The sequence below is a fragment of the Procambarus clarkii genome, chromosome 9, assembly GCF_040958095.1.
Source record: "Procambarus clarkii isolate CNS0578487 chromosome 9, FALCON_Pclarkii_2.0, whole genome shotgun sequence".
Taxonomy (NCBI): domain Eukaryota; kingdom Metazoa; phylum Arthropoda; class Malacostraca; order Decapoda; family Cambaridae; genus Procambarus; species Procambarus clarkii.
Genome location: NC_091158.1, coordinates 33,909,208 through 33,936,605, shown reverse-complemented (window position 1 = coordinate 33,936,605; position 27,398 = coordinate 33,909,208). Strand labels below are relative to the sequence as shown.

At 40.1% G+C, this 27,398-nt stretch overlaps 1 long non-coding RNA gene across 1 annotated transcript in view; it reads left to right on the top strand.

Annotated features, from left to right (window-relative positions):
- The first annotated feature begins 750 nt into the window (after positions 1-750).
- The window catches only part of LOC138362956 (uncharacterized), an 84,879-nt gene continuing 58,231 nt past the window's right edge, over positions 751-27,398 (top strand). Inside the window, exon 1 of the long non-coding RNA XR_011227934.1 lies at positions 751-839. This is a non-coding gene — a long non-coding RNA (uncharacterized lncRNA). The remainder of the gene's footprint in view (positions 840-27,398) is intronic.

Sequence of the window (27,398 nt, the reverse complement as noted above, 5' to 3'; positions counted from 1 at the left end):
GAGAATTTAACAGGGAGACCCACTTGCACCCTTCTTCTTTTGCATAGCTGTTCTGGACCACAATGCCATTACTGCAGTCCTTGACGAAAAGTTTAACGTCCTAAAGAGGATGGAAGAGAGAATAGGGGATTTGGATTTCCAAGATGCCCCCTACCTTCTCACAAAGTGCCTTACCTTGCCCAGGCTAACATACTTTTTAAGGTGTGCACCCACTTTCGGCAACCCACTTCAAAATCAATATGATGAGCTCCTCGTGACAATATTCAGGAAGGAGCTCAACCTAGATTTAGATGACAGTCAGTGGGACAAAGCAATATTACCAGTGAGATTTGGGGGATAGGCATACGAAAGGCAACTGAGGTAGCACTTCTAGCATTCTTATCCTCATGTACAGCAGCCAACGAATTAGTAGGGCAGATCCTACCAGAGCGTATGAGAGAGACAGCGGGATCTCATGATCAAACGTTCATCGAACCAGCCAGACAATGGGAAACCATTGCACACCCTCAACCCCGACCACAAGTCCCAAAAGACCACAAGCAGGCCCACTGGGATAGCCCCAATAATGGAAAAGACTGTCACAACAATCATTGAAACAGCAGATGCTGAAAACAAAGCCCACCTCCTAGCGGTAACAGCACCCCACGCCGGAGATTTGTATTTGCTCTGCCCAATGCAGCTCAATTCTTAACTGTATAATTGCTGTTGTTATATTATACAACAAATACTTGCGTTTCAGGCAAGTGTGACTTTTACTTGGCCCGTGAGGAGTTCCTACCCCTGATGTTCTCTTTATCCTGCCCTAGAGGCCATCCCCTGGTGCCCGTCTTCAGCAAGAGGTAATGTTTATTTTGATTATTGATATACATGTTATTAGATATTACTCTATAGTAAAGCAAGAATATCATCGAATGCATCAATTTAACTCTTATAATATTTAAAAGAATTCTCATCTATTGGTAACGATTATCATAATTATATGCTAGTAATATTGTTCGTATATTGCTGTTTATGAAACACTGACATGTTCGTTTTTATTTCAACTAAACTGAACCACTTTAATAAATGACATGAAAAGTCTAATATTAAATAAAGGAAGGTTCGCCGTTCCTGGTATAGATGTGAGAAAGCTTAAAGGGTATAGAGATGCAGAATGTGATTTGGAGTTATTGCAATTACACTGAAAATAAAAAAAGAACATTTCGAAGGTGACTGATGGAAATGTAGGAAAAACTATTATTGCAATGAAATGTATTAGTGTGTTAGCCTTTAGAATCCATATAAAATAAAGTTTTGTGGTTTGTCTTTTGTCACGACAGTATTGTTAGGAAAAACTGACATCCTTTAATAATTTGTAATACAAAATGCAGTTAATATTGCTGTTGTTCTTGTTCTAACAAACTAATATAGATTATTATATTTGCCAATGCCAGTAATATTAAACATGTAGCATTTTCCCGGTGAGAAAACGAGAAATGATTGCTACGCCACCAGAAAATATACTATTAAAATATCAATAATCACTTGCAAAACCTGTCTACCATTATAATCAATAAAAGTATTCTTTATGGCTAGATCAAATAGAATAATACATAAAATCAACGCCTCCCTACCTTTCCATAAACGGGTCAAAAATGGAACTGGTTTTTAGTGGAGTTACCTAACTGCGGAAGGAGGGAGGGCGCCGATGTTAATCTATATAAGCTTCAGTGAGGACGCACCTCAGGCAGTATCATCAATACTCGCAAAAGGAACAATCTTGTCGTTCAGCTACTGCTGCAACCTCATCATTACGGGAGTACTTCTTTTCCAATTTGCGAAATAATTTACTTGTTATTACAGGGTCTTATGATATAAATTGTACAAACCGGTTATGAGGCAGGTGAACAAAAATTGGGTAAACCTCTCATCATAATCTAATAATTATCTGTCATAAAATATATTTTATTAGGATGTTAGTTGCATTAGTTACTATGTATATTCCAAGCAGGAAATTTGTAACAACCTGAAGACATTAGCAGCAACTACTTGGTGCAACTTGCTACTTGGCGTGACGGGCACGGACGCCATGAGCACGTGAACACGGATCTGGCTAGCCACCCAAATGTTCTACGCCTATACCTGAATGTTGAAGCGTTCTAGTGAAAAATAAGGTTTTTAATCATTTACATTAACCCAAGTAGTATTAATAATTGTAGTAAACTTTCTATCAATTGATAATTTCGATTGATAGGCTATAATTAACACCCCCCCCCTCCCCCCACCCCGACATGTGTAGGATTTGACTTGTGGGAACATATATTACCATAAAGACCACTCAATTAAGCATAAAGTCCACTTCCAAAATATATAAATAATAAATAAATTAATTATTAATTATAAATTAGAATTCATTAACTAAATTAATTCATAATTAAAATAAATAATAAATTTCATTAGTCAGAACTCCCCATGTTTTATTCAACATCGAACAGGATGAACCAGATATTTGGGAAATTTTACACACTATATCAACATAATTATCTAAGAAATGTACTAAGAATCATATCAAAATCATATCAGAATGCCTCCAGAGTCATTATATCCTACATCTAGATCCTACATGACAATGCCATTGTAATCACGTACACCTTAGGGCAATATGGTAATTACGCGACTTTGTGCATGATTTTTTAAGGATCTAGAAGCTTCGAGAACAATATCTTAATTAAAAAACTATTGGAACCCATCAATCGATTTCCTGTGAGGATTAAATCAAATCGTTAATAGGAATGAATAGTATAATCAAGTATTAAAAATAATCTTTAAATCCTATATCTATTAATTTTGTAATCACATCTTATCTCAATCATATGTCTAGACAGTAAAAATAATAAGTAAATATTCATTGAAGGCTACCCTCCCTAGGGAGGAGCGCGAAGCCAGCTCGGGAGAAAAGCGCCTACCAGCACCCGGGACAGAACGTTTGTCGACAAAAACAGTGCGAACATGTGAGTGCCTTGTGAACATTTTCAGTTAAGGATGCCACACTAACTTATCATTATCACTACTGATTACTCTCTTTAACTGGGGGAGTACCTGGACTATATCTATAGGGAAAATTCCTAGTACTTTTATCTAAATTAGAGTGCGGAGTGGAACACTAAGCGACGCCGCTTCCACCACTACAATCATCATAATCTTATCCTACTGCAAATGCAACTAAGGACATAATCAAGTAGCAAAGTTATCAGAGTATTAAACAGTAAGGTGACTTAAAAATAAAGTGTCTAAGCTCTACAAGAGAGGTTATCAAGTCTGGCGACTTGTCAGACGGCACTGGCAGTCAGACTAGATAAACATACGCATATTGAGTGCTATTGTTGTGTGTTGATTGGCCAATTCCATGCTTGTGTAACCTTAATCTATCCAATACGTCTGTTTGTCGCTACAGCATGGGGCAAAGCCCCAGATTTTAGTAAGTTTTGATTAATCTTTCAATCATTGAGTCTTTTCAATTTATCTGAACATTTATTCATTGAGATTATTCAGTCTCAGTCATTGAAAGTCAAATAATGTTTGACTGAAGCTTCTCATATGAAATGAATATATCTGTATATATAATTGATAATATACATTAAGTTAACACTTGTTTACTCAGTTATCCTTAATTTATCAAATAAATTTATCGTATTGAATATATTTATTGTATCTAGATACCAGTACTTGGACCAAATTTTAGGTCCTTAATTGCATATTTACATATATCATACCTCTATAATACAAATTGCTCTGTTTATTAGTGTATGAATATTGGCTGTTAAAATAATAGTGCTAGACTGGACTATGTACATGTTTAGATCCTTGATTTAAACAGAATCATTGTTCAGTTATAGAAGTGAGATATTTAAACTTATCCTCTTATTAACAATACAAGCTGACGTGTAGAATTGTCTGCAGGTGGATTATAGACCTTCAATGAACTTCTCAATTTACCCTTAGGGGCCCCATCTTCCCCTTACAGCCCACAGTCTGTCATCAGGACAAGAGGAGCTAGGATTTACAACCCTAGCTACGGACTTCAGTTGTATTAATTTTGCATATAGCCATTTTTAAATTAGTACATTACAAGTTCTAAGTAGTTCTCATTAATCAATCCCGACAATTTTCCCACAAAATACACTGATTCTCGAACCCATATGTTTTGGATCTTCAAACCATGATCTACATGATCCATAAATGAGTTGGTGCAAGTCCATAATTAAGTAATTTAACAAATAATTAGCCGTAAACCAGACTACTTATTCACCAATAACCTATCTCATCAATTCTCAACATCAGTGCACGCATAGTGTTACTGAACATTATACTATTATTGTTCCAAGCCCTAATACAGGTAATATATGAGTTAAATTAATATATTAAATAAATAAAACCATTAAATATGGTACATAGTATAACTGTGTATCAATAAAATTAAGACATCATTTCTCAGATCTAGTCCACAGAAACAGGTGGTGTTTTATTTCCATGGAGTTCATGTACATATTAAATCTATTCAAATCATGGCTATACTTTCACATAAGTTTATCCAATAAATATGTGGATTAATTTTGCATTAGGATCATTAACAAATTAATAAATTCTAATTAAATACCACAGTGGATGAGAGGTTAACAATACTAAAATTATACATATATTTAACTAAATAAGATAATCATTTAATATATAAAAACAAATAAAATATTGCACTATGCTATTTTTGTTAACAATATTATATAATTTTCTTGCCAATCCTCATGCTAGGTAGGACAATACTGGTCTAGTGTTGAAATGAATAATGATCAGCCTAGTCCAATCCAAATACTTGTGCTGACCAGTGTCAGGATAGGGTATTACTTGTCTTGTGTTGAGCTAAAAATTGTCCAGCCTAGCAATCGTTTAAACAATTGTGCAGACCCTAATTGGGTGGGATCATTAACAACAAGAGTTGTGTTGTACATATTCTTATATTATTCTATATTATATCCATTTACATGTAATTGTTTCATTTTTGAGTGTAAAAAAAAAAGAGTTGTTCTCATCCAACGGCGATTGACAAGAGCTAACTATGAAATTCATATAGTGATACTGATTACCTCTCAAATAATTTGCATATCAATATTCAAATGAATATTTTATGTGGCAACCTCTTCAACAGGTAGGATTTATCCTAGTGACTGAAAATTTAACCTAGGCTATTATTACAAAATATTTGCTCACAATTTATGAGCCAAAACCCAAGTTATATTAGAACCAATAATATAGGTCCTACCAAATCCAATTAAATAGTCACCTTGAATAATCCACAGAAACTAAAATGTGTTTTAGCAGCATGTAACAACTGACAACTGACAAGATCTCTCAACTGACAAGAGAACTCAGTCAATATGAAACGTTGTTATATGAGCCTCTAGTTAATTAACCAACGTCATTTGAAAATTCCACTATCACAGATCCTATTCCAATTAGACCAGTTGAAATTAAATACCAAATCTTACCAAAATCAACTCCATGATGACGACATAATAGTTAAAGATTAGAACAATTCATGTCTGACCTAACACAATATGAGGAAGATATTTCAAGCCAGGTTAGATAATTTATACAGGATGATTGCTTCAGAGAAAGCAGCCAGTACATCAAATAAAACAGATGATATTAAGGAAGATCTGGCTCCATTTGAGAATAAATCTCAAGCCAGGTTAGATCCTTTCATAGAAACACTCAAAGATGATAAAGGCTCATCCACTACAGCTTCACCCAATATCATAAACCAGAAATTGAACAATTCTCAGACAGTTTTTCCACATTCTCTGGATTCTGAAAACACAACACCTAAGGCTACTGAGTTAACGTGCCTCCAAACTGAAATTAATGGTGAAGTAGAACATTTGAATATAAATAGTGACAGTACTAATTTCAGAGTCCAGCTCCCTAGAGATAATGCTGACAACGAGAAACATGTCATATATCAAGTGCTACAATTGCTGGACTTACCTCAACCTGATCAGACTGCTGACTAATTACAATCCATCAGCATGGAAGGAAGAGAACCTTTAACCTGATGGTTGACATAACCACTGCTGAGTGGATACCCAAAGAAGCCATTCAACGAAAACTGTCCAGTGATATACTAGAGGAATTATGCCCACATCAACATAACACCATCCTGACAATACAGGACTTGTCTGAAGGTTTACGTTCTGTCATAGACAAACGACGAGGAAATGAGGAAGTTAAAGCCTTTTCCGAGCATACAGAGATTGTACCTAATAGTAAATTAAAGGATGCAACAAATACCCCAAATAAACATCAATCAATTACTTCCACACCAAGGTAGAGAAAATCTGGCAATGAGGACACTTACGCAGCTGATTCCTACAAGCCTACTGTTATTAGTTCCCCCAAAGCCATAACTCCAAATCGTATGGTAAGCTTGGGGACATGTTTGTTCTGCCAAAAGGAACATTCAACATACCGTTGCACCAATTATCCTGATAGAGACACTTATGTTAAGCAACTCGCGGAATAGAGAAAATGCTCAAGGTGTCTCAAATCACACAACCTCGACGACTGTGAAACCCAACTATACACTTACAATAGGTGCAGAAGGGTGTGGAGGCGGTCGCCTAGGGGCTATGGCTGACCAACCACGTGGTCACCTTGGTCACCTTGAGGTGCTTCCGGGGCTTAGCGTCCCCGCGGCCCGGTCGTCGACCAGGCCTCCTGGTTGCCGGACTGATCAACCAGGCTGTTGGACGCGGCTGCTCGCAGCCTGACGTACGAGTCACAGCCTGGTTGATCAGGTATCCTTTGGAGGTGCTTATCCAGTTCTATCTTGAACACTGTGAGGGGTCGGCCAGTTATGCCCCTTATGTGTAGTGGAAGCGAGTTGAACAGTCTCGGACCTCTGATGTTGATAGAGTTCTCTCTCAGAGTACCAGTTGCACCTCTGTTTTTCAACGGGGGTATTCTGCACATCCTGCCATGTCTTCTGGTCTCATGTGATGTTATTTCTGTGTGCAGGTTTGGGACCAGCCCCTCTAATATTTTCCACGTGTAAATTATTATGTACCTCTCCCGTCTGCGCTCAAGGGAGTACAGTTTTAGGCTCTTTAGTCGGTCCCAATAGTTTAGATGTTTTACTGAGTGGATCCAAGCAGTAAAGGATCTCTGCACGCTCTCCAGGTCAGTAATTTCTCCAGCTTTGAAAGGTGCTGTCATTGTGCAGCAGTACTCCACTCTAGAGAGCACAAGCGTTTTGAACAGTATCATCATCGGTATAGCATCTCTAGTGTGAAAAGTTCTTGTTATCCAACCTGTCATTTTTCTTGCAGTTGTGACGGCTACTTTATTGTGTTCTTTAAAGGTAAGGTGTTCCGACATGAGTACACCCAGATCCTTTACATTGCCTTTTCGTTCTATGTTATGATTTGCCTGAGTTTTGTACGTGGTTTCCGTTTTTATATTTTCATTTTTTCCATAGCGCATGAGCTGGAACTTATCTTCGTTAAACACAATATTATTTTCTGTAGCCCATAGAAAGACCTGATCTACATCTGACTGGAGGTTCGCCGTGTCCTCTATGTTGCCTACTCTCATGAAGATCCTAGTGTCATCTGCAAAGGATGATACAGTGCTATAGGTTGTGTTTTTGTCTATGTCCGAAATGAGGATGAGAAAAAGTACTGGAGCAAGCACAGTACCCTGGGGGACTGAGCTCTTCACGGTTGATGGGCTGGATTTTATTTTGTTGACTATTACACATTGGGTTCTGTTGGTCAGGAAATTGTAGATCCATCTGCCTATTTTTCCGGTAATTCCTTTTGAACGCATTTTATGTGCAATAACACCATGGTCACATTTATCAAAAGCTTTTGCGAAATCTGTGTAAATTACATTCGCGTTATGTTTGTCTTCCATAGCATCTAATGCCATATCATAGTGGTCCAGCAACTGCGACAGGCAAGAGCGCCCTGTTCTGAAACCATGTTGTCCGGGGTTATGGAGTTGCTGTGATTCCATGTATTTTGTGATTTTACTTCTTAGCACTCTCAAAATTGTTTATGATGTGCGATGTTAGCACTATCGGTCTGTAATTTTTTGCCTCTGCCTTATTTCCTCCTTTATGAAGTGGTGCTATCTTCAATGGTGGTAATCAACATACAATAGAATGTGTAGAAAATGGGGGAAACAGCGGCTCACCTTGGGCTGAAGTCTTCTCCCAGGGTTGCTGAAGCAATACGACGGCTTCCAGGGGCGAGGATGGGCGAGGTCCAATGATAGCTGGCCAATATGGGGTACTGGATAACCACAGTCCAGGGGGCGTTGCTAACAGGTCCGTTCTCAGTCAGGTGCGGTTCTCGTCTGGCCTCCTTCTCTGCGCGCGGGTGATGCGCAGACGCACGGTGACGAGCTGCCGCCCACCAATCAGGAGCGGCTAATCTAAAAAGTTACCCTGGCGGGTATTTTGAATATGGTTTCCTCCACACTCCCCCCGTCTTTATAAAGTAAGGGGTGTATTAGAAATTAATATAACTTAAACTGTCCCTTTCTTGGATGCACCCACTACTGGCTTCAATTGAGGAGTGGAATGGTGTGCATGGTAATGGAATAGAATGTCTGGTTTTAATTAAAAAAGAATATTGTCATTGGTTTATTATTTACACATGCACGATTCACTTTTTATTAAGTATAAAATTATATATTTTATTGGCATGCAAGTACCTCCTTGCATCCTTTAATTTGTATTAAATTAGATATCATTTTCATTTATTAATTTTCTATATTTATAATATTATTTATATTCACACTTTGTACAATTACACAACACTACACTCTATAATTATTATTATTTTTTTTTCTTTCTTTTATTGTTTCCTTTGCACAGGATTGAACAGCCTCCGACCGTTCTCGGTAGTAATTTCGGCCAGGAGTTTGATGTCCACGTTTAGCCATTTTGCAATACATATCCCCACGTCCCCGACGTGTGCGGGTGATGTAAGCGGGTTTGGTCCTGCCTTGGTGGTCACAGGTGCCGCTGACTCCAGGAGTCATCGCTCTTTTGGTATGGCCCTCAACACATCTATTTGCTGGATCATTGGCTTTTTCCCGACATACAGACTGAAATAGGTATTTGGGAAAAACTTGAGCCATTTTCGAACTGTCTCTCCCGACCCTGTAAAACCTCGCAAATGCATAGGTTGAGCGGATCCGTAGAATTCCTGCAGATCGGTGAGTGCTGTATAGAAAATTAAGTCCGATGTATCTCCTCTTTGGGAGCGTAGGGAGATGACTAGAGGTCGCTTCACCGAGGCATATTGGAGAACGTGTCGGAAAACGTCTCTTTGTATTTTCCTTTCTCCCAGGAGTGCTGTCTCCCAATCAAACCCAAATGGTCCCAGAGGTACAATTGGCAGTACATTCATATATATCTTTAGAGTTTTAAGGGATATTGCATCTGCACAGCCTGGGTAGAGTCCCAATGACATTACCCACCCCGGAGGAGTCTCACAGCTCCTTAGGTATTTCATCGGGTTCATATAAGCCATGACCCCGCCCGCCAAACCGTGGGTTGGTGTTGGATTTAGCTCTTTGATTTGCAGGTTAATTTTCCGCATAGCATAAATCGAGAGGAGAGTGTCCTCACCGGAAATTAAGTCTCCCTTAGTCAGGGTATCGTTCACCCTGAAGTGACTGTCAAAAAAAGAGATGCTCAAGGTGGAAGGAGCCAAAAATACACTGGTGGGGTTATGTAGGCCTGTATAATCTTGGTGACACGTTGCTAAATGCGTGTCCACGCTTGAGGTAAGATTAGAAAGAGACCTTGTGTCTCCGGTCTGGTGATGTCTTGCTAGACTTATATTCTCGCTAGAGAAGTAATAAGATGGAACGAATTCGTCCATGGCCTTCGGAGATTCTAGTATCTCCCCTCCAGGACGTTCCACCCGACTTAACTGGAGTTGAGTATCCAAATACCTCATGATTAACCCCCACTTTGAGATGATAGGTACACCTCGGATCTTTCCTGGTTCCTTTGATTCCCGTTGGGTTTCTGACTCGTAGTCAGAGTAATCAGATGATGACTCCTTGGTAGCCATCGTTGTGTTCGGACGTGGTGCTGCAATAAATAGTGACTCAACAGTAAGAAAGGCATGTATTGAAATTATTCCCTACGTGCGTTCTTACACCATGGACATATATACTCCGGCTGAGAACGTACATTCGCCACGGTTGCTCCCACACAGCTCCCATGAAACCATTCCGCATGCCCATCACATTGCACCATAAATTTTCTGTCATATGGTTCCCTACATATGCAGTAAAATTCTTGAAAAGGTAATGATGTCGCTTCTGGAACTTGTGTCATGTGCTGCTTGAATTGAACCACCCAGTTTGGACGTACACGGTCCTTACACTTCTTTAGTCTATCATGATTTATTGTAATGAGGTCACGTTGAAGTTTAACTCTAAATAAACAGGATGAAAATTTATGTATGATGATTCCTGGTCCTTTCCATTGTGGCGATAATTTCTTGCACTGCCCTTTTGTCTGTGCTGTATCCAGTAGATAAACCAGATCGCCCTTTTCATAGGTCTGTAATCGTGCCCTCAGATCGTAATCCTTCTTCATTCGTTCTTGAGTAGATGAGAGAGATTTCCGGGCTAGCTCGTGTGCCCTTTCTATTTCCTGTTGCAACTGCGCTAAATAGGGTATTGCTTCTTGAATAGGACATCCCTCCCGGGGATACATCAGATCTATCAGCTGGTTAGTTTCTCGGCCAAGCATTAACTTGTTAGGAGTGAATCCCGTTCGTCGATTCACGCTTGACCTAATTGCCCCAGCTATGTGTTGAACGTAGTCATCCCAACTGTCCTGTTGAGAACTGGCATAACATCGCAAGGCATCCATGATGGTTCTATTGCACCGTTCTACCTGGCCATTCGCTGACGGCCTATAAGCTGTGGTACGGGTCTTGTGGATGTGCATCATCTCGCAAAGTTTAGTGAACAAGTCACTCTCAAAATTTCTCCCTTGATCGATTAATATTTTAAATGGATACCCATACCGGGTGAAGAATCCATCGAGCGCCGCTCTTGCCGTATCCTCTGTGGTTTGGGATGGTAGTGGCACGCATTCTATCCATTTGGTAAATTGGTCCACCATTACCAAAAGATATTCATTCCCCTTCTGAGTCTTGGGCAGTGGTCCCAAAAAGTCTAAGTGGACCCTTTCCATTGATGCCCCTGCATGGTACCTGAGTAATTCATGCCTACTGGATTTGGACGCTTTTTTGTTGATACTGCAGAGACGGCACGAATCCACATAATTCGCAACCTGGGTTGTTAGTTCGTACCAGAAATACTTTGCTTTTACTCTCTCCAATGTGCGGTTCCTGCCCTGATGACCCATATCGGGTATATCATGGCATAAATTCAACACTTCCTCTCTCAAGCTATTTGGGATGTACAACAGTTTTTGAGCCATTTCATCCTGGTCTACCTTATGCCACCACCAAAGGTCATTTTCAAAAACAAAGGCCTCTTTGTTGAGCCAGTAGTATTTTATGGCGGGGCTGGCTCGAATAAGTCCCCTTCTGCCGGTTGTTGGCCCCCTACCCATGCTCTCACCATACTCATGTCTGGGTCATTTTCAGTTTGCTCCTGCAATTCACGAATGGGCATCCCATATCTTTCCCTCGTGGCCTTTGTGAGTATTCGAATGCTTACTATGTTTGGTAGGACTTCATCCCATCTCATTCCGGATGTGTCCTCTACTTCTCGTTGATCTGTATTTTCCCCGGGTCCCATGGGAACACAATCAAATCGTCGTGTTCCAACCACCAGTCTGTCGAAAGAGGCTTGGTGTTTATTTGTCTAATTGTCCTCCGAGCCTGAATACTACATGCACAATTGAATGATCCAGTAGCTAGTGGGACCACGTCATCTACCGTTTCTTGGAATGTTGCCCAGTTTTGGTGTGTCCTGTGACAATAAGAACAGCCCCCGCACGGTAAATCCTGTAAGGGAACGTCATGACGAAAATGTGTACATAGCTGCTGGTTGTCCCCTTCCCTCGACAACGAGTCCGCATTGGTATGTTTCTTTCCGGCCCTGTGTTGTATTTTCAAGTCAAACTGGCTTAGTTCTTCCAACCAACGAGCTAATTGGCCCTGGGGGTTCTTGAACCTAGTCAACCATACCAGACTGCCATGATCCATTCGGATAATAAAAGGCCGGCCCAGTAAATAGTGCCAAAAAAGCCTGGTAAACCTCACAACTGCCAACAATTCCTTCTTGGTAGTGCAATACCGTCTCTGCTCTGGGGTTAGTGCAAAACTAGCATAAGCAATGACCTTCTCCTGCTCGTCCTGAACTTGCAGCAACTCAGCACCTATTGCCCAATCAGAGGTGTCAATATCTAGGATAAATGGATCCTGTCCATTGGGTAATCCCAAAACAGGGGCCGTAGTCAAAGCAGTTTTGATAGCGCCGAAAGCCTCTTGATGTTTACATTCCCACTTAAATTTGTTTGCCCCGGTTAAGGCATACAAAGGGGCTGCTAGCTCCGCAAATCCTTTTATAAAAGCCCTGTGATAGTTGGCTAATCCCAAGAATTTTTCCACATCCTTGGATGACCTAGGAGTTTGCCAGCTCACCACTGCCTCTATTGCCTCCTTTCCCAATTCCAGCCCCGTCCGGCTAACTTTTCTGCCCAAGAATTCCACCCACCTTCTAAATAAAGCACATTTTTGCTGTTTAAGGCGTAGACCATATTTTCTAAATTGTTCAAAAACTTGTTCCAGGTTGAAGAGATGACTCTGAAAGGATTCACCTAGCACTAAGATGTCATCCAAAAAAGCTAGCATGGTCTCCCAATTTAATTCCCGTACCACTAGATTCACTACTCTTGCGTAAGTAGCTGGTGCATTGCAAAGGCCAAAAGCCATTTTCTTAAATTCAAAAAGACCATACTTGGTGATAAATACCGTCTTTTTTCTGTCTTCCTCTGCTACGTTAATTTGGTAATACGCTGAATTGGCATCTAATTTACTAAACCATTCGTTCCCTGCCAACGTGTCTAAACATTCATCAACTAATGGAAGTGGATATACATCTTTTATGGTACGGGAATTCAGTTCCCGGTAGTCCACGCACCACCGAACTGAGCTATCCCTCTTCCTCACTAATACTGGTGCTGATGCCCACTCAGATATTGATGGTTGAATAATACCTGCATCAAGCATACGCTGAAGATGTCCTTTTTCCTCCTGTGCAAAACATGCTGGTGTTCGTCGAATTTTTGGTTTCACCTGTCTGGCATTGCTTGTGTTGATGTGATGTGACACTTCATTAAAAGAACCCAAGTTAAATTCGCTTGCCGCAAATACATCTTTATATGTCAATAACAAACGAGATAGTTGGCACACCTGTTCTGCTGTCAGGGTCTCTTCTATGTCCTGTAACACGCTTAACATATGATTGGGTAGATTATTGTGGGTTTCCTGTGATGTTTCCCCTATCGACCTTACAGCCATCGCTGGCCTAGATTTGGGTAAAACTTCCCATGCTGCTTCTGCGTTAGCCACATGCACCTGTCTCTTCAATGTGAGGTTCCTTTCTGTGACATTAAGTACACATTCGTAGGGTTTTTCCATTTTGGTGTAAAGTGCACATTATTGGTACCCTCCCCTCATCCAAGGGTTCTACTAGGTATTGTGGCATGTTATTGTCCAGTTCACATAGGACGTTTGCCATCGACCGAGGTGGAATGACCGTGTGTTGAGACACTGCTACTTTAGCTATGCAAGGGTTGGAGTTTGGGTCTGGTGTATCTTCCCTTCCCAATTGCATAGGAATAATTTGTCCCTGTAATATCATTTGAGATTGGGCCAAGGCCAGGCTGATACCCTGAAGTTTCATAAAATCAAGCCCCAATAGCATGTTATCTTCAATTGGTGCAACATATAAGTTTACTTCAAATTTCCCTCCAGCATTTAGTAATGTAACTGGCCCTATCAGTGTTCCTGGAATACACATACATTTATCCGCGGTATTGAGTGTGATCCGCCTTATTACTGGGGGTGGAGGTATCAACTGTTGATGAACCCCTTGAGAAATAATTGTGACCTCTGCCGCTGTGTCAACTATTGCTTTCACCATTACATTCTCTACTTGAATTGGGATCCAGAACATGGACCCAGACCGTAATTACCTAATAGTTATTTGTTCTTGTTCCTCCCTTTCCTGCTTATCGATGCCCTCGGGTGTGCAGGATTGGTCTACCTCATCCTCCCTGGGAAAATAACTACTCTGCTCTTGAGAGAATCCTTCCTCTTCACCTACTTGCTGGAACCTTAAATGTACTCCCTCATGTTGATAGAAGTCATCTTCATCTTGTGACACTTGTCCGTCGCTTATGTCCTTTTCGTCCGCCGGTGCTATCGTTTCAGGTGCACCTTCTGCAAATGTCTGATCAGGCGGCCAATTTTCCTGATGAATATCCAGTGCTGGTATTTGGAGGGTATAAGTTTTGAACCCTCGAGAAGGACTTTGTGTCATTGGAGTTGGTGTAACCCACGCACTGCTGGCCTGGCAAGTCATGGGTCGAATCTAGGCCTCTTGAGCCGACCCATCTTTGTTTAAAGACTGATCCTCCTCCAAAAATGAAACATGATACTTATCATAAGAACGCTCTTCCTGTTTGCGGCCTTCGTCCCAGCCACTCTTAGATTGTTGGCAATCGCGAGCTAAATGACCCTCTTCCCCTTATAGGTAACAATTATTACTCCTCCTAGGTGATGGGGAGCGTTGGCCCTGAGGCGATATGATGGCGTTTGTGAGACGCCTCAAACCCTCACATACCTCATCAATTTGTCACGAACCCCTGAGATTCTTGAGACGACTTCGTCTAGTTTTGCGTTCATGCCTGTCAATTTATCTAATTTTGTATCCATTCCCGCAAGAGATGGGGATCCTGATCCAGCATTTGTTTGCCGGAGACCCCCCTTACCCTGGCCTGATAAACGATTAGCCGGTGACAACTCTGGTGATTTTGTGGGTGTCCTTGAGCGGAGGTGGAAAGCTAAATTACTCCTGGCTGGTTGTTCATATCGGGAAGGCCTACCCACGGCATTTATCCGCACTGCTGGCCATTGGGACCTCTGCTGCTGGGAACTAACTGAGGATAACCCTGCTGACCCGTGAATAGCAACAGAATTATGCTGAAATGTTTGAGCCCTATCAATGGCTTTTTCCATGGACGAAATATTAGCGTTGGAAATATATTCTGCTAAACGCTTATCTAACAAACCTTGGCCAAATCGCATGATTGCCATCTGCTCTTCCTCTCCCCGTTCCAGATGTTTGTAGGCTCGATGGGCCAAGTGCTGGACTCTATCAGCCCATTCTAAGATGTCCTCACCATTCTCCTGGTGGGCCTGAGAAAATTTCATTTTTGCCACGTCTAAAACCTTCCTATCTCCAAATCTCTTTACAAGTTTGTGCATCATGCGAGTATAATCAATTGATGGTTCCCGGTCTAGTATCCCGTTGTAAAAATCACTAGCTTTTCCCTTAAGACACCAACCCAAGTTTGTTAGAGAAGTCGTGCCACTCCAATCTTTTTCCGCTGCATACGATGTGAAACGGCGATAGAATGGAGTCCAATCAGATTTACCATCATAATCGAGTTCTCGAGGTGGTGGACGGAATGAATTATTTATCAAATGTTACTGAAAAGTAAGTTTATTCACTAATATCTGTATTCAGCAATGAGTATACAGGTCAAAATTCATGCACCTGTTAAAGAACAACACATCCAATTTCAGAGGAATGGGTAAGTTCAGGGTAGAAGTATGATTTTTTTTTCTCAGGATTCTAGTACACCAGCACAAATTTTCTAGTACACCAGCACAAATTTTCTTGACACATATGTCTCCTTGGAGTCATATATATAAGGAAAGTTCGTGAAGGCAAAGTAGGAGACAGTCCAATAAGATGCAACAAACACCTACGATAGCTGACGCCTCTGAGTCCTCCACAACCGTGAGTAAACAATAACACTGAGCCCAGATACGCTCGTGTACGAAGGCTGAATCCGTGAGGGATCAACTTCCTCCTCACTCCTATTTTAAGTACAAAAATACTGAATACTGCTAATTCTGATGTAAAATATTTAGAAAAAAAGGAAATGCAAAGAAAATTGATGGTACAACCTTAATAGGAAGTGGGAACGCCAACTGGTAGAGCAGACGCCAACAGGTGGGTGGGGCTGGCCGCAGGTAGGAACAAGTATGGCGGCGACGCAGCGTGGTGATGGCGTCGTCTTGATAATAATTTTATACACCAAAATTCATCAAAAATAGAGAAAATTGCCAAAAATGGGGAAAATTGATGCAGCAAAGAGGGCAAAAAATCTGGGAAATGAATCTAACGTCGAAAATCTTGCTGGATGCATGGGGGTTGTAGAACACTCTTGAAGCAGGAACAAAGGTACGACGAATTATAGAAAATCACAGGGAAATGCAAGAAATGGGGGAATAAAGCACAAATACTGGAATCAGGAAACACAAAATCAGAGACAACGCAGCTGAAAATCACAAATCAAGTCCTAGCAAACTGGAGAACATCTATGGTGCAACCGACGACAGTAAATTTCACTGCAATGTTGAACACGGTCTCAATCACTTGCAGCAGGATAATGATGTGTACAGGGTGGCGAGGTCCTCTTCATCACCGTGTAGGCCGATTACTCACTGCGCCAGTGTGGAGGCGGTCGCCTAGGGGCTATGGCTGACCAACCACGTGGTAATCAACATACAATAGAATGTGTAGAAAATGGGGGAAACAGCGGCTCACCTTGGGCTGAAGTCTTCTCCCAGGGTTGCTGAAGCAATACGACGGCTTCCAGGGGCGAGGATGGGCGAGGTCCAATGATAGCTGGCCAATATGGGGTGCTGGATAACCACAGTCCAGGGGGCGTTGCTAACAGGTCCGTTCTCAGTCAGGTGCGGTTCTCGTCTGGCCTCCTTCTCGCCTCCAGGCATGCGCATGGGTGATGCGCAGACGCACGGTGACGAGCTGCCGCCCACCAATCAGGAGCGGCTAATCTAAAAAGTTACCCTGACGGGTATTTTGAATATGGTTCCCTCCACAAGGGGTAAGCACCATTCAGCACTCTGCAGACATACGAAAATAAAGTCCCCAAACCCTAAGGTGAGAGATGGAAATTAATAAATAAAAATAATAAATAGATTAATTGTAAATTATAAACTAGAATTCATTAAATAAATTAATTAATAATTAAAATATATAATAAATCCCACGAGTCTGAATTCTCCATAAGTATTATGGAGAGTAAGTTTAAATGATTATACCTCACACAAACTCAAGAGAGAGAAAAAGATTTAGAAAAATAACATATTAGGTAAATGAATGGGGGCCTCGTAGCATGGTGGATAGTGCGCAGGCTCGTAATTCTGTGGCGCGGGTTCGATTCCCGCACGAGGCAGAAACAAATGGGCAAAGTTTCTTTCACCCTGAATGCCCCTGTTACCTAGCAGTAAATAGGTACTTGGGAGTTAGTCAGCTGTCACGGGCTGCTTCCTGGGGGTGGGGGCCTGGTCGAGGACCGGGCCGCGGGGACACTAAAGCCCCGAAATCATCTCAAGATAACCTCAAGATAACGAGAAGATCCAATAACCAACATCGCACTTAAGTGTGATGTTGGTTATTGGATCAACATCACACTTAAGTGTGATGTTGAATGGCATACAAAAGGATGATGGTGTGATGTGGCACATACCTGTGAAGGTATTGGAACTGATCAATTGGATGAAGAAGAGGTAGATTTTTAGAAAAAGAGGTAGATTTTGTGTGAGAACAAAGTTATAGTGTGATAGAGTAAACGGAATGTGAAAAGACCAGAAGAAAAGCAGAATTCTAGAGATGAATAAACTAGAAAACCATGAGATGAATTGGAATTAAGAACAAAGAAAACTGCTTGCAAAGACTATACAAATCAAATAAAAATTTGATAGAGATAAATTTTCAGATTTTAAAATAGATGGAGTGAAATACTTGCTTTATAATGATAGCATGATTTACTTTTATATTTTAAGATGCTATCTTTTGCTAGTATTGGCAGGGTAACCCCTGCATCTTGCTGCCACTGCCTGCACTGAGCACTGGAGAGTCTGCGGCTATGCTTCGGCAGATTTAAAAACGGCAACCCTGTTCACACCTCAACCCGTCCTCCTAAAAACACGTCGCATTCTGACGTATATTTTACAGAAGGGCAAAAAATGCCGTACTAGAAAATAGTAGAGTCTAGCGAAATTGATATTGATATACAGCTAATGCAGAAAAATTAATCAGCTACAAAAAATTCTAAAGCGCAAGTTAGAAAGTCTGATTAAAAATAGTGATTGGACAAAGAAATCCAATCCAAACAACGTGCTGAATTTGTCATCCAAGTCGATATGGGAAAATGTGGTTACTGCTTTAGGTTATGGTGGTTTTTGCCATTTCAAATAAACCTTCTGCAGTAAAGATTGCTAGTTCATTGTTACAGCTTGAAAAACAAAACTCACACTCTATCCACAAAACCTAAACCTACTAAAAGGTACTGTTTATGGTTCAATGTTGACGCCTCAAACAAACAATTTCCCTGAAAGGTTCAGACGAAGCTTACAGAAGTTAAGAGCCGACCCCTCCATTCATATAACAAAGGCTGATAAATCCAGCACTGTTGTTATTCTAAACAAGGAGGAATACATAAGAACAAAGGTAACTGCAGAAGGCCTATTGGCCCATACGAGGCAGCTCCTATCTATAATCACCCAATCTCACACATATACTTGTTCAACCCGCGCTTGAATTAATCGAGGGACCCCTCCTCCACCACGTTACGCGGCAATTGGTTCCACAAATCAACAACCCTGTTACTGAACCAGTATTTACCCAAGTCTTTCCTAAATCTAAACTTATCCAATTTATACCCATTGTTTCGTGTTCTGTCTTGTGTTGATATTTTTAATACCCTATTAATATCCCCCCTGTTATGTCCATTCATCCACTTGTAAACCTCTATCATGCCACCCCTAACTCTTCGCCTTTCCAGCGAATGCAACTTAATCTTTCTTCATATGAAAGATTTCTAATTTGGGGAATTAACTTAGTCATCCTACATTGGACACATTCAAGTGAATTTATATCCATTCTATAATACGGCGACCAAAACTGAACTGCATAATCTAAATGGGGCCTAACCAGAGCAAGATATAGCTTAAGAACCACACCAGGTGTCTTGTTACTAACGCTTCGATTAATAAATCCCAGTGTCCTATTCGCCTTATTACGAACATTCATGCATTGATCCTTTTGTTTTAAATTCTTACTAATCATAACTCCCAGATCCCTTTCGCAATCCGACTTCGCAATCTCAACACCATCTAGCTCGTATCTTGTAACTCTATCATCATTACCTAGCCTCAGAACTTTACATTTATCAGCATTAAACTGCATTTGCCAATCCTTTGACCATTTCAAAACCCTATCTAGATCAACTTGAAGTGATAGTGAGTCCTCCTCCGAATTAATTTCCCTACCGATTTTCGTATCATCGGCAAATTTGCAAATGTTGCTACTCAAACCTGAATCTAAATCATTTATATATATTATAAACAACAGAGGTCCCAGGGCAGAGCCCTGAGGTACTCCACTAACAACATTATCCCACTCTGACTTAACCCCATTTATACTAACTCTGTGTTTCCTTTGGAATAGCCATGCCCTAATCCAAGTTAATATAGCACCCCCAATACCATGAGCTTCTATTTTTTTAATTAGTCTTTCATGTGGCACTGTGTCAAAAGCTTTGCCAAAGTCAAGGTACACAACATCACAATCCTTACCACTATCAACTGCCTCAACTATGCTGGAATAAAAAGTTAGCAAATTTGTTAAACATGAACGGCCATTTGTAAAACCATGTTGCGACTCATTTATTAATTTATGTTTTTCAAGATGGAGACGAATTGTATTTGCAATTATTGATTCAAGTAACTTTCCCACAATAGACGTTAGGCTAATTGGCCGATAGTTTGATACAAGTGATCTATCTCCTTTCTTAAAAATTGGTACCACATTAGCTACCTTCCATGACTCTGGCACTCTGCCTGACTCTATTGATTTATTAAATCTGGTAGACAGTGGCTTGGAAAGCTCCTCTTTGCATTCTTTAAGCACCCTGGCAAACACTTCATCCGGCCCTGGGGATTTTTTTGGTTTTAGTTTTTTCTAATTATTTAATTAATTCCTCCCTGGTAACTGCTAAACTAGTCAACCTGTCCTCGTCCCCACCCACATAGACTTGTTCGGCTGAAGGCATATTGTTAAGTTCTTCTTTAGTAAATACAGATATAAAATATTTGTTAAAAATACTACTCATCTCCTTGTCATTATCCGTTATTTGACCTGTCTCAGATTTTAATGGACCTATCCTTTCCCTAGTCTTAGTTCGATATAACTGAAAAAACTCTTTAGGATTTGACTTTGCTTGCTCTGCTATGCGAACTTCATAGTTTCTTTTTTGCTTTCCTAATCTCTTTTTTAACATTTCTAACCAGTTGTATGAATTCCTGTTCTAAACTGACTTCCCCATTCTTAATCCTTTTGTACCAAGCTCTCTTTTTACCTATAAGGTTCTTTAAATTATTTGTTATCCACTTTGGGTCATTAGTATTCGATCTATTCAATTTGTATGGCATACTACGTACCTGTGCTGTGTTTAGAATATTCTTAAATAAGTTATATATTAAATCCACATCGAAATCCCCTTTTACGTCACCTATCGCTGGGTTCATGTCTCGCTCAAAGACCGGCCCACACCCCATACCCAAGACTTTCCAATCTATTTGACCCAAAAAAATTCTTAGGCTATTAAAATCAGCTTTTCGAAAATCTGGCACTTTAACAGAATTTTCTCCTACAGGTCTATTCCATTCTATGCTAAATCTGATTACTTTGTGATCACTGTTCCCTAGCTCACTCCCTATTTCGATGTCATTAATTTGTGTTTCCCTGTTAGTTAATACTAAATCTAAAATATTATTTTCCCGCGTTGGTTCCTTAATGTGTTGCGTAAGAAAGCAATCGTCAATTAATTCTAGAAAATCTTCTGCTTCACTATTCCCTGTTTTGTTCACCTAGTTTATTCCACTAAAATTAATGTCACCCATGACATAAATACTGTTAGATCTAAATGCTCTAGATATTTCATCCCATAGATGCTTTGCTTCCATTCTGTCTAAATTTGGTGGCCTATATATAACTCCTATTATAATATTATTTGCTTTTTCGTTTAATTCTATCCAAATAGTTTGTGTGTGTGGCTCAGTTTTGATTCCCTCTTTGAGACTACATTTCAAATTGTCCCTAACATATATGGCTACTCCCCCTCCTCGTCTAATATATCTATCTGTGTGAAATAGTTTAAAACCATTTATCTGATATTCAGCTAATAGTTCTCTATTTTCTACATTCATCCACGTTTCGGTAAGTGCAATAATATCTATTTTTTCTGTGCAGACAAGAGCATTTAATTCATTAATTTTATTTCTTAGACTTCTACTGTTAGTGTAATATATCCTAAGTGAATTATTATTTTGAGGCCCTTTTCTTTCCCTGATCATTTTGCCAATTCTTTTCTCCCACGAACACATACTTTTATTACCTCCTTCCTCCAAATCAATTCCCATACCACTATCTGCTAACAGTTTAAACCCAAACAAACACCTCTAACCACTGGTTCCAACGAGTTCACAACAGCAACAACCCCAGCCGTCGATAGATGCACCCCATCACGAGCATACATTTCATTTCTTCCATAGAAGTGTTCCCAGTTGTCTATGATGATCCTTTGCATTGATCCTTTTGTTTTAAATTCTTACTAATCATAACTCCCAGATCCCTTTCGCAATCCGACTTCGCAATCTCAACACCATCTAACTCGTATCTTGTAACTCTATCATCATTACCTAGCCTCAGAACTTTACATTTATCAGCATTAAACTGCATTTGCTAATCCTTTGACCATTTCAAAACCCTATCTAGATCAACTTGAAGTGATAGTGAGTCCTCTTCCGAATTAATTTCCCTACCGATTTTCGTATCATGAGCAAATTTGCAAATGTTGCTATTATACATTTCGAAAATGAATGATCTCCACCAAGATTCTTCATCATACACTAAACTCAGGAAAAATCCTCTTGATGACATCAAGTTCTTCAACAGCAGCTTGAGGAAGTTGTTAAGTAATCATAAAGGTCTTCTTAATAAATTTACTACCTCATCACCTTCATTACCATATCTGTATGGACTTGTCAAGACGCTTACACCTAACAATCCCATGAGGCCTATCATCAGTTCTGTGGGATCCATTTCTTACAAGCTTTCTAAATGGCTTACTAAAATCTTGTCCCCATTGTTAGAAACTATTTCCTCTTGTCATTTGACCAATTCTCTTAAATTACTTAACAAATTGAATAGTGTTTAATCACTCCTGATGTAAAGTTAATCAGTTCTGACGTTTGTTCTTTGTTTAAAAAGGTGCCTGTTGATGATATTATGGAATATCTTGCTCATGAACTAATAAATCATGTTTTACCTCTTTCTGCTGATATTGTTGTTAATCTTGTTAAGTTGTGCAAAAAAAAATGTAAATTTACCTTTAATAATGAGTATTATTTACAAACCTTTGGAATGGCAATGGGGAATTCTTTACCGTCATTGCTTTCAAACTTGTACATCGAATTCTTCGAAAAGAAATTTATTTAAAAAATTATTCCTGGAATCGTTTCATGGTTTACATATGTTGATGATATTTTGTGTATATGGCGTACAGATGTAAACACAGACGAATTTGTAGCTAGACTTAACGATCAAGTCACCTCTATAAAATTTACTAAGGAGACTGAAATTGATAAATGTTTGCCATTCCTAGATGTACTTATTCATGGGGAAGATTTTTCACTAAAGTTTAGTGTCTACAGAAAACCTACGAATCTTAACATCCTATGTTCATTATTTCTCAGGGCATAGATACAATGTAAAAAAAAATTATGTTTTGTATTGTCGTGGCAATTCCACGACCAAGAGATGGCTTCCTGAACCTTGCAGGAATTAACCTCACTGAGGACCAAGTCACTCTCCTAAATCTGGGCATAAACTGTCATGTTATGTCCAGACCGAGTGAGATGGCCCGGAAAGTGGAGTTGGAAATTCTGTTGGACGACATATTCGACCTCGAGACACAAAAGAAGGTCACTACCAAAGATACCTTACAAGCAGAACTTATTGCAGGAGGAAAGAATCGAGGCAATTACAGAAGCACCATAATGTCCCCCGAGCTCAAAGCGGCAGCTAAAAGCCTTCGTGAGAACAAGGAGATAGTTGTCAGGAGAGGTGACAAGTCGCCAATATATGTCATTCTTAAAAAAGACGAATATCTGGCGAAAATGAACCTCATACTCTCTGACCAAACTAAGTTCTAAAGGGTAACGAAGGACACAACAGCCGAATTGAAAGCAAAGGTCAACAAACTGATCGAAACTGTGAACGCCAAGAAATCCGAACTCCACCTGCCAAAGATCATTGGGGAATATAAACCTGGATATGCGTATGGAAATGTCAAGACACACAAGCCTGGAAACCCACTTCGGCCAATCATTAGCCTGATACCCACACCCACGTACAGACTGGCGAAGCGACTCAACGGCCTGCTGACTCCTTATGTTCCTTGCGCCTTCAGCCTGAAGTCTCCAAAGGAATTTGTTGACTTACTGCGGGGCACACGGGCCACAGGGATAAGAGCCTCGTTGGACGTAGAATCGCTGTTTACCAACGTACCTGTGGACGAGACAATCGGGATGATAGCCGACAGAGTGTATCGTGATCCAGCCTGTACTCCTCTTGACATACCAGAAAATATTCTGAGGAAACTACTCCAAGCTTGTACTAAAGAGGCACCCTTCTTGAGCCCGGATGGGCACATGTATAAGCAAGTAGATGGGGTCGCCATGGGTTCTCCCCTAGGTGTCCTGTTTGCAAACTTCTACATGGGTACCATCGAGCAAAAAGTCTTAGTCGACATGAACTTGAAACCGGCCATATACTGCAGGTATGTTGACGACATTTTTACACAGGTACCTGATGTCAGACATCTGCAGGAGCTGAAGGAGGCATTTGAGCAGAGTTCCGTGCTGTGTTTCACTTACGAGATGGAAAAGGATGGGAAGCTGCCCTTTCTAGATGTAACAGTCATGGAAAAGAGCGGAGGTTTCCACACTGCAGTCTACACTAAGGAAACGAGCATAGGAATGTGCTTAAATGCCAACAGCGACTGCCCAGACAGGTACAAGAGGAGTGTTGTTAACGCATATGTCGACCGTGCTCTGAGCCACAGCTCAGAATGGAAGTAAGTCGACGAAGAACTCTATAGGGTAAGGCAGGTCCTAGTCAACAACGGCTTCTCCAATGGTTTCGTCGAAGACATCATAAGAAGGAAAGTGAAACGCCATGCAACCTCTGAAGAGACAACTAACACAACACCTATACCGCCTATTAGACTATTTTACAGGAACTTCTTTTCCACAGCTCATAAAATGGAGGAAAGGGTGCTGAAAGATATTGTTAATAGAAACGTTATCCCTACAGACAAAAATCAGAGGATACAACTGACGATTTACTATAAAACCAGAAAAACGGCCAGCCTACTCATGAGAAACTCTCCAGACACAAAACAGAACGCTTTAAAAGAGACTAACGTCGTCTATGCCTTCAAATGCCCTCTTGGGGACTGTAAGCTCCAAAAAACCCAGTATATAGGCAAGACAACAACATCTCTTTCTAGGCGTTTAACGATGCATAAGCAACAGGGCTCAATTAAGGAACATATAATCTCTTCCCACAACCAAACCATCGCCAGAGAAATCCTATTAAACAACACAGAAATCATCGATAGATACAGCGATAGCAGGCGGCTTGACGTTTGCGAGGCACTACACATCAAGAAGTCAACACCAGCAATCAACAGCCAATTAATGCACAACTATATTCTACCCACCTCAAGACTCCGCTCCAATATTAGAAGCATCAAGAAATATGGACCAATAGGCTTTCTACAAACACTTCTATTCAATACCCATTGTTTCGTGTTCTGTCTTGTGTTGATGAAATTAATACCCTATTAATGCCACCTCTTGTTCTGTCTTGTGTTGATGAAATTAATACCCTATTAATGCCACGTCTTGTTCTGTCTTGTGTTGATGAAATTAATACCATATTAATGCCACCTCACCCCATCCACCTCACTCAAATGTAGATATAAAATCGGAGATGCGTAAGTTCTATTCAGTTGTGTATTTGTAAACTAAAGTCTTTGAAAATGTAATAAGTTTTACGAAACGCGCTCGTGTTGCGTCAGACTAGAAATAAAAATGAATTTTGGAGAATTGATTTTTGATTTACCTCCAACAGTGAAAAGAAATGTACGAAAGATTGAGAAAATTCGTGTTAGAATTATTAATCTTACTTTTTCGGTCATATTTAATAATATATATATATAAATGACGTACCTAGTAGCCAGAACGCACTTATCAGCCTACAATGCAAGGCCCGATTAGCCTAATAAGCCAAGTTTTCCTGAATTAATATATTTTCTCTAATTTTTTTCTTATGAAATGATAAAGCTACCCATTTCATTATGTATGAGGTGAATTTTTTTTTATTGGAGTTAAAATTAACGTAGATATATGACCGAACCTAACCAACCCTACCTAACCTAACCTAACCTATCTCTATAGGATAGGTTAGGTTAGGTAGCCGAAAAAGTTAGGTTAGGTTAGGTAGTCGAAAAACAATTAATTCATGAAAACTTGGCTTATTAGGCAAATCGGGCCTTGCACAGTAGGCTGAGAAGTGCGTTCTGGCTACTAGGTACGACATATATATATATATATATATATATATATATATATATATATATATATATATATATATATATATATATATATATATATATATATATATATATATATATATATATATATATATATATATATATATATATATATATATATATATATATATATATATATATATATATATATATATATATATATATATATATATATATATATATTTTCCTTTATTGTGGTACTCCCTTCCCTTTTGAAAAAAAAAAAAAAAAAATATATATATATATATATATATATATATATATATATATATATATATATATATATATAACTTTAGAACACTTTCCCACCAGGAGACTCGAACCCTAGCCAGCACAGAAGCCTTATAGCAACTGGCATAACAGGTACGCCTTAACCCGCTCCACCACCTGCTCAGACCCTTAAAAGAGATGGTAATTTCGGAGTATTTATATACCCCAAAGATCACCACCTCCCAAGAGCTCTAGAGCAAGTGAGGGGTCATTTATACGTTTATTTCATCAAGTCCCTGTTAATATGGGAGAACACTGTGTCTATGCTTAAGGCACAACTCTCCTAAACACGAGAGTGAAGTATACAACTTTAGAACACTTTCCCACCAGGAGACTCGAACCCTAGCCAGCACAGAAGCCTTCCAGCAACTGGCATAACAGGTACGCCTTAACCCGCTCCACCACCTGCTCAGACCCTTAAAAGAGATGGTAATTTCAGAGTATTTATATACCCCAAAGATCACCACCTCCCAAGAGCACTAGAGCAAGTGAGGGGTCATTTATACGTTTATTTCATCAAGTCCCTGTTAATATGGGAGAACACTGTGTCTATGCTTAAGGCACAACTCTCCTAAACACGAGAGTGAAGTATACAACTTTAGAACACTTTCCCACCAGGAGACTCGAACCCTAGCCAGCACAGAAGCCTTCCAGCAACTGGCATAACAGGTACGCCTTAACCCGCTCCACCACCTTCTCAGACCCTTAAAAGAGATGGTAATTTCGGAGTATTTATATACCCCAAAGATCACCACCTCCCAAGAGCACTAGAGCAAGTGAGGGGTCATTTATACGTTTATTTCATCAAGTCCCTGTTAATATGGGAGAACACTGTGTCTATGCTTAAGGCACAACTCTCCTAAACACGAGAGTGAAGTATACAACTTTAGAACACTTTCCCACCAGGAGACTCGAACCCTAGCCAGCACAGAAGCCTTCCAGCAACTGGCATAACAGGTACGCCTTAACCCGCTCCACCACCTGCTCAGACCCTTAAAAGAGATGGTAATTTCGGAGTATTTATATACCCAAAAGATCACCACCTCCCAAGAGCACTAGAGCAAGTGAGGGGTCATTTATACGTTTA